This window comes from Phyllobates terribilis, unplaced genomic scaffold (genome assembly GCF_046119375.1).
Source record: "Phyllobates terribilis strain yellow unplaced genomic scaffold, ASM4611937v1 Scaffold_4__5_contigs__length_816908805, whole genome shotgun sequence".
Taxonomy (NCBI): Eukaryota; Metazoa; Chordata; class Amphibia; order Anura; family Dendrobatidae; genus Phyllobates; species Phyllobates terribilis.
The window spans coordinates 2,644,722-2,654,157 of NW_027362764.1; positions in this window are offsets into that span (position 1 = coordinate 2,644,722).

Here is a 9,436-nt window from a genome sequence, read left to right on the forward strand (position 1 = left end):
ACTGCAGCGATGCAGAAACAGGAGGATCCTGGATGCTCTGAGGACCATATTTTGGCGCTGTTTAATCTTTAGCTTAAAGAAGGACTCTCATTAAACTTTTTATCCCCTAAACCTGCGCAAATGTGTATGTAATATAGCATAAGAGTTACATTGAATAAGCAACATCTAGGTCATGTATAAACCATTATGAAATCCAGTGAGTTGGAATTGCAGTCTTTTGATTGAGAGGAGGACCAGAGCAGAGTTGGAAACTGTAGAAGACGTCGATCAGCAAATATATTAAAGCACTTACACTACATTACATACACAATTACACTGGTTTAATGAATTTAAAAAAAAAAAACACAAATTTAAACAAAGGCAAAATTTTGCTACTTTTTACCTTTTCCAACATTTCTGTGAAATGTTTGCCTCTGGTATACCAATTGTATCTTTAGTATGTAAACTGCCACAATGCATTTCTACCTAGTGATACAATATATCAGATATCAATTTGCATGTGATTTTCTCTTAAGGAATTAGGTCAATGATAGCTCATTTTCACTACATAGGAAACATGTTGCTGGGGAACCGCCATGGATACAGCAGCAACCCCAGAGCAGGAAAACCTCAGCAGTATAGTACAGTGGACTACAATGAACAGCATTACTTTTTAGGGGAATAGACATAGAAGTGAGTAGTTAGCATTTCTAGAAAATCACTACAGACTGTGCAGTAACTCCTGAGCTGGGAAGGTTACACATGTGGTCAAAATTGTTGGTATAAACGAAAAACCCACAATGGTCACAGAAATAACTTGAATCTGACAAAAGTAATAATAAATTAAAAATCTATGAAAATGAACAAATGAAAGTCAGACATTGCTTTTCAACCCTGCTTGCACAGAATTTGTTAAAAAATTAAACTCATGAAATAGGCCTGGACAGAAATGATGGTACCCCTGAAAATAATGTGACAAAGGGGACATGTTAAATCAAGTTGTGTCCACTAATTAGCATCACAGGTGTCTACAATCTTGCAATCAGTCAGTGGGCCTGTATATAGGGCTACAGATACTCACTGTGCCTGTATATAGGGCTACATATACTCACTGTGCTGTTTGGTGACATGGTGTGTACCACACTCAACATGGACCAGAGGAAGCAAAGGAAAGAGTTGTCTCAGGAGATTATAATTTTCTTTCTAGACAAGCATGTTAAAGGTAAAGGTTATAAGACCATCTCCAAGCAGCTTGATGTTCCTGTGACTACAGTTGCACATATTATTCAGAAATTTAAAATCCATGGGACTGTAGCCAACCTCCCTGGACGTGGCCGCAGGAGGAAAATTGATGACAAATCAAAGAGACGGATAATACAAATGGTAACAAAAGAGCCCAGGAAAACTTCTAAAGAAATTAAAGGTGAACTTCAAGCTCAAGGAACATCAGTGTCAGATAGCACCATCCGTCGTTGTTGATCCAAAGTGGACTTCATAGGAGATAACCAAGGAGAACACCATTGTTGAAAAAAAATCATAAAAAATCCAGACTGGAATTTGCCAAACTACATGTTGACAAGCCACAAAGCTTCTGGGAGAATGTCCTATGGACAGATGAGACAAAAATGGAAGTTTTTGGCAAGGCACATCAGCTCTATGTTCACAGACGGAAAAATGAAGCATATCAAGAAAAGAACACTGTCCCTACTGTGAAACATGGTGGAGGCTCTGTTATGTTCTGGGGCTGCTTTGCTGCGTCTGGCACAGGGTGTCTTGAATCTGTGCAGGGTACAATGAAATCTCAAGACTATCAAGGGATTCTAGAGAGAAATGTGCTGCCCAGTGTCAGAAAGCTTGGTCTCAGTCGCAGGTCATGGCTCTTGCAACGGATAATAACCCAAAACACACAGCTAAAAACACCCAAGAATGGCTAAGAGGAAAACATTAGACTATTCTGAAGTGGCTTCTATGAGCCCTGACCTAAATCCTATTGAGCATCTTTGGAAAGAGCTGAAACATGCCGTCTGGAAAAGGCAACCTGCAAACACGAGACAACTGGAGCAGTTTACTCATGAGGAGCGGCCAAAATACCTGTGGAGAGGCGCAGAAGTCTCATTGACAGTTACAGGAATCGTTTGATTGCAGTGATTGCCTCCAAAGGTTGTTCAGCAAAATATTAAGTTAAGGAGAACCATCATTTCTGTCCAGGCCGATTTCATGAGGTTAATTTTATTAAAAAATTCTGTGGAAGCAGAAAAGCAATGTCTGACCTTCATTTGTTCATTTTCATAGATTTTTAATTTATTATTACTTTTGTCAGATTCAAGTTATTTCTGTGACCATTGTGGGTTTTTCTTTCATTAAACGAGGGGTACCAACAATTTTGACCACGTGTGTAGATTGTACAGATCATAATTAATACATATTCAAACTTTATATGTGTTGTGTATCCACTAGAATTTATAAACCTATAAATACAATACAGAGATGTACTAAAACAATGAAGATTTTATTTAAACCAATACAAAACATTAAAAGAGAAACTCCAAAAGTGGAATAAAAATGCGGAGGGTGTGGGTGGTAATAAATCTATGACTATAATAACATGAGACTAATGTTTAGATATATTACACCAATTTATGGGTAAAAATACAAACTGTGACATAATACATTACAATCTATGTATACATAGAAAAATGATGGAATAGTTATAGATACACCATAAATAAATGTGGTCAGTTAATTAATGTTGTTCCCTGAATGCTATTAAATAGAATCATTTGTGCATAGTAGTTAAGTTATAATGCATACACATAAGGTATTAAATATTATTATAAATAATGTAGCTAGTAAAGTGACAGTGCATAAAACTACATATACTGTGTGATTAAATGCATATACTGTACAAGGATTTTGCACAAAAAAATAAGTACCGTAAGTTATTGCAAGGTAGCAAAACAAAAAAACTCTAAATAAATGATAAAGTGCAAGTTGCATAGAGGAGATTTGATAACTGATCAGAATGTAATGACCCCACAAGCACACACCGCCGCTCCTGACGCGCGTTTCGATTGGGCTTTAATGAGGGAAACTATATTATTACAAGAGCATGCAAGTATCACTATATATCTAGTATAGTAGGTGCAAATCACTTTACAGTACTCATTCCATTGGCTACTTCAGCAATTTGTGGCTAATGGGACAGGAGCCATGAGAACCACCTCTTCCGTAACGGCATTTATGACTTTCCTTTTGATAATTCAGCCTGGCGCAACGTCATTGTTGAGGGAGGACGCACATGTGACATTGTGTCTGGTTGGCTAATCAAAAGAAAACTTGTGGATGCCTTCACTTCAGAGACAGTTCTCAGGGCTCGCGTCCAGAAGCCACAGATTTCTGATGTGGCCAACTCCATTTGCACCAACTGTAATAACTAGTTATATTTGGAGTCTAGGAAAGTTGGGTGACGACCTTTGTAAGGGCTATAACTGTAGAAATATTGAGTGTGACTCAGCGTTCCCAGAAGTAGATATAAGTAAGGAACAGCTAAAAAGAACTTAACAGCTGTTCAAAAAGCCGACTCAATGTCCTGAATTTTGGGATGTCATGGTGGAAACTTATTTTGCAAAATGTCTTTTTTTTATGGAGGTTATCAGGACCCAGGAAACAGAACAGTATTGATCACAGCATTACTCGCTAGCAATCACGTGTGGGTACAATACTGAGGCTAGACTGAGACATTAGTGTGAGAACGGAGCAGCTGTCTCCAAATATCACTGTCCCCAAAGGTCACTTATAAGCAGGAATGTAGCACAGGGTATGAGACATATCCGGGATTCCACCACATAATCCATCCCAGGACCCGGCTTCTGCCATGATGCTGCAGGGGAATTTCCACAGCCAGATATCGGCTAGGACATCACTTCACTAGCATCAACTTCTGGAATGGTCTACTTCAGATGAGTCTGGTTATCAATTTGTACTTCATCTTTGGTCAAATAATAATTACAAGATGTGAAATGTTAATAGGGAACTAACGTGAACATGGCAGCAACCCAAGAACAGGAATGCTTCAGCTGTAGAGTGAATCGTGCTGCAAAGGATAGCATTACTTTTTAGGGGACCGCCATGGACATGGCAGGAACCCCAGAGCAGGAAAGCCTCAGCTGTAGAGTGTATATGGATTGTGTTTCATGGCAGCAACTACCAGGGCAGTAAATCTTCCGCTGCATAGCGTATTGGTATACAATGAATAGTATTCTAACGAAACCATCATGGCTTTGACGTAGCCCCCAGAACAGGAAAGCTTCAACTGCATAGTGCATTAAGATATAGTTCATAAGGTTCCTAGGAAACCTTATGAACATTACTGTGACTCCAGAGCAGGAAAGCATCAGCTGCATAGTGCATTAGGATGCAGTAAATAGCATTTATAGGAAACTGCTATGGACTACTTAGTGACTTGATTATGAAGGGAATAGCATTTCTACCAAATCCCCTTGAACTCTACATTAACCCCAGAGCAGGAAATCTTTAGCTGTGTAGTGCATTAAGATGCACTGGAGGGGTTCTATGGACTCTTATGAGCATGGTAGGTACTCCAGAGCAGGAAAGCTTTAGCTGCACTGTGCAATAGGATTCAGTGAATAGCATTCCTAGGGAACCGTTATGGACTCTGCAGCAACCCCAATGCAATATGCATCTTCCTTGCTCTGGACTTCTGCAGAGTTTGTTGCCATTCTCTACAAATGCTATTCGCTGCATCCCAATGCACTATGCAGCTAAAGCTTCCCTTCTTTTGGATTGCTGAAAAGTCCATAGAGGTTCCATAGAAATTATTTTTACTGAATCCCAAAGCACTGTGTAGCTAAAGCTTACCTTCTTTGGGATATAGTCTCTTGCTTGTTTGTGTGGACTTGTCAGAAGTTATGTACCCAAAGTTCACTGAATTAAATGCCTCTTGCCGTACACTAAACATAACTAAGTGCCATCTTTTCAATCATGAGTGATCGCATCAATAAAAGTTACCTGTTCATCGATTCCCAGAATCTGAAGACGTGTGATCACAGCTGGGTGACCATCGTTGGGTAATTACCCACCATGATAGATATGAAAGGATAATAACAATGCTATAGGAAGTCCAAAATCGGACATGCCCAATCAACATCTCTCCCGATGATCAGTCGACCGGCGCCCCCATGCACATTAGATCGTTAGCCGAACCCGTCGATATTGGTGGGTTGGTGGGTTGAGCCTAGATTAGTCTAATGTGTATGTACACCTTATATGGGTACTGATGATGTGGGACAGTTTTAGGCTTCTAATTAAGCTAGGTCAGTGTTACTCTAAGACCGTGCGGCACAATGAGTGTACAGAGATATTGTAGGCTGGTCATGTGGATGGGTCATTAGAAGAACATGTGGTACTGCTAGTTCAGCTGTATAAGGCAGGGTTAATGAAATACCATGTGGCATTGCTGTTGGGCAGTATTATTGTAAGACCACCTAGTAATGGTATTCGGGCTGTGTAGGGCAGTTTTATGTCAAGACTTTGTGGTAGTGGTATTCAGACATTGTAAGGACGATGACCATATGGCAGTGCTATTTGGACTGTATATGGCAGTATTATTAATAGACAATTTGGTAGTTTTATTCGGGTTATGTGTGGTCATAGTATTTGGATTATGTAGGACAGTATTATTCAGAAACCATGTGGCACTGTTATTTGGACAGTGTTGTTCAAGGACCACATGGTAGTATTAATCATGCAGCATAAGACAGTACGATGAGAATATGTTAGTAGTATTTGGGCTGTGTATGGCAGTAGTATTGAGAAACTATTTTCACTGTTACTTAGGCAGTATAGGAGAGTGTTATTAAAGAACCACAGTATAGTGTTAATTGGTCTGTGTAGGGCAGTATTATTGGAGGAAAATGTTGTAATATTTGAGCAATGTAGGGCAGTATTATTGGAGGACCATGTGGTGGCATTACTTGGACTATGTAGAGCAGTATTATTAGAATTACCATGTGGTGGTATTACTTGGACTATGTAGGGCAGTATTATTAGAATTACCATGTGGTGGTATTATTTGGTCTGTGTAGGGCAGTATTATTGGAGAACCATATAGTAGTATTATTTGGTCTGTGTACGGTAGTATCATTGGAGGACAATGTTGTAGTATTATTTGGGCTGTGTAGGGCTGTATTATTGGAGGACTATGTGGTAGTATTATTTGGGCTGTGTAGGGTAGTATTATTGGAGGACCATGCTTGTGGTGGTGTTATTTGGACTATGTAGGGCACTATTATTAAAGACCATGTGGTAGTATTATTAGTACTATATAGGCCAGTATTATTAGATGACTATGTGGTAGTATTATTTGGATTATGAAGGGCAGTATTATTTGAGGATCATGTGGTGGTGGTATTTGGGCTGTATTATTGGAAGACCATGTGGTAGTATTATTTGGGCTGTGTAGGGCAGAATTATTGGAGGACAATGCAGTGGTATTATTTCGTCTGTATAGGACAGTATAATTTGAGGACCATGTGGTAGTATTATTTTGCCTGTGTAGGGCAGTATTATTGGAGGACCATGTGGTAGTATTATTTGGGACGTGTAGGGCAGTATTATTGGAGGACCATGTGGTAGTATTATTTGGGACGTGTAGGGCAGTATTATTGGAGGACCATGTGGTAGTATTATTTTGGCCATGTAGGGCAGTATCATTGGAGGACCATGTGGTAGTATTATTTGGGCCGTGTAGGGCATTATTATTGGAGGACCATGTGGTAGTATTATTTGGGCCGTGTAGGGCAGCATTATTGGAGGACCATGTGGTAGTATTATTTGGGCTGTATTATTGGAGGACCATGTTGCGCTGTTATTCGGACAGTGTTATAGTGCCACATGCTTGTGTTATTTGGGCTATGATAAGACCATGTGGTAGCTGTTGGCTTTCCTCTAAGCACCGGTCCTCCACCCTCCGCACCTTCCTGCCTCTCACGTTGTAGCAGCACATTCCTCGTTCACACGGTGCTGCTGTCAGATTGTATTTTGGGCCTCAGACTTCATCAGGCAATGACTATGCAGATAGATCCTCCCTCCAGAAGTGTGTCTGGTGAATCACGACCCATACGATCCAGCGTCTGTCTGCAGGCGCTAATGTGTGTCAGAGCCCAGCCAGTCTGTGCACGCTCTGCAAGGCCCAGAGACAGGGACAAAATGCTGTGTGTGCACTGGGATCTACTAAGGGTCCAGGACGGCCAGAAGGAGCAAGGTCGGGATCCTTGATTTGAGGGGGTTGCTGTACCCAAGTCTATGTGATCTCAGCCTTAGTGGCTGCAATCATCCTACTGTGTATGACAACGAGCTCGTTATAGTGTATCACACTCCAGAAGACATATAATGGGTTATTGATTTATCGTCTGGCTCCTGCGCCCCTACTGCTGCCCATCAGGGTCTATCGATCGAGTGACCTGAACTCTCTATGAACTACCAGAAGCTCTGCAGCACTGAGTAACACTCCACCTGATACATCACCCAAACCTGCAATAAAAGCTGCTGCTGCACGCTTCTTTTTTTCTGTGTTCTCCAACATTTCCATTCTTGATTACAGGAACTATATCTGTGATAGATGTAATAACCATGAAATGACCCCCGGACCGTGTAGACTGCACTTTTCTATACAGTTGCCCAAAGAAAAAAGCATACCATAGGCTATATGATTATTTATATTATATTGCATGGTATATATCTCCGCCGGTGGGCTCATACGCAGTCTGCACTGACTTTCGATCATGTGTGACCTCGCTGCTGACAATCCTCTAACCACAAGTGGCTGCTGACAACTGAGAAGTGGCCACTTGTCTTCATGTCAGATTGTGATTATAGAGGCAGCAGCGCCATCTAGTGGAAGGGTCAGTGTACAGAACTACAAAGCAAAAAGTATTTTCCATACCTGTGATATTGACCTGTCCTTAGCAAATATCAGGGCCGGCTGCAGGTTGATGAGGGTCCATTGGCGACAACGTCCCTATGGCCCCTCTTCACTTTCAATTTTTCCACCTTGCATCCCAAAGGGCTACGACTGTCTTATTTTTCAGGTAATACAGTTGTAAGATGACTTTTTGCATCACAAACTGCAGTTTATATCATTACTGTCTAATCTCTTTTTAGTCCATTTTTTTTTTTTTTTTTTTTTTTTTTTGAAGGCTGAAGTAACCCAAAAGAAAAAACAACAGTGATATTGATTCAGGCGTTCACCGTATGGGATAGATATTATTAGTTTTTACAGTCACGCAGGCGGCATTAAAATATGTTAATTAAAAAAAAAAAAAAAAGTTATTTAAAATTTGGGAAAAGAGGAGTTATATGAACTTACTATCATAATTAATTTTTTTTTTTTAACATTTTTCAAAAAACTGTAAAATTCCTATGATATTCAGCCACAGGAATAGGGGAGCAAAAATTAAAGATCCATTGCTGCCGTCAGCACCCCAGAATCATATAGTGGGGGGGTGGCATTACGAGGGACACCTCCCCCCCGATTTTCCACCTTAAATGCCGCTGTGAAGATTGCAGCATCTAAAGGGTTAAACTGCAGAAATCAGAACAGCTGGCGGATCTAGGTCCTGAGCCCGGTCAACATGGGCGCTCTGATCTGATCTTCTGTACAATTGGACCAGACTACTTCACTATAGACACAAATCAGTGATCCCCGGGGGCACCCATAACACTGTCCCCGCTTCACTTTTTCCTTCCATGGTAGATACTAACCACTGCATATTGACTTAAGACTACACCCCCCCCTACCCCACAATATACCAGGACCCCCCACAACACCTGCTCTTCTGGAGACGTATGCTCAGACCCAGTCGTCTAGTCATCCGTATGCAGATCCTTACGCATGCTCATATGTCCTGCTTCCAATAAAACAAACATCAAGAATCGACTGATCACACGCTGATAATTTGCAGAGACAAGGTCAGCAGATGATCACTCTCAATCGTCCATGCGGCTGATGGGTGTCACAGTTTTCCTGCCTTCTAATGTTGTCTATTCTGCTGTATATATGTATGTATGTATATATATATATATATATATATATATATATATATATATATTTTATAAATTTTCTTTTTTAAAGTCCAGATTGAAAATTCACCTCATCTGCATAAGCCTAAAGGTCGGAGACCAAGTGCTTGCAGTACGGTTTGTCGAGGGACCAGCTTAGGAGAAATGACTGTTAAAGCAGTTCCAGTATTTTTTACTATTAATGACATTTTTAAAATATTTCACTGCCTGTATTTTGTGCTAAATGTTGTTTTTTTGGATTGGGTTTCATTGAATTTTTCTATCGTTTATCTATTAAAAAGCTCTTTGCTTCCATGCATACTGGAGAATGATTTGAGACTCCATCAGTGAGCGTATTCTGATGGGTTTCTAACTCATT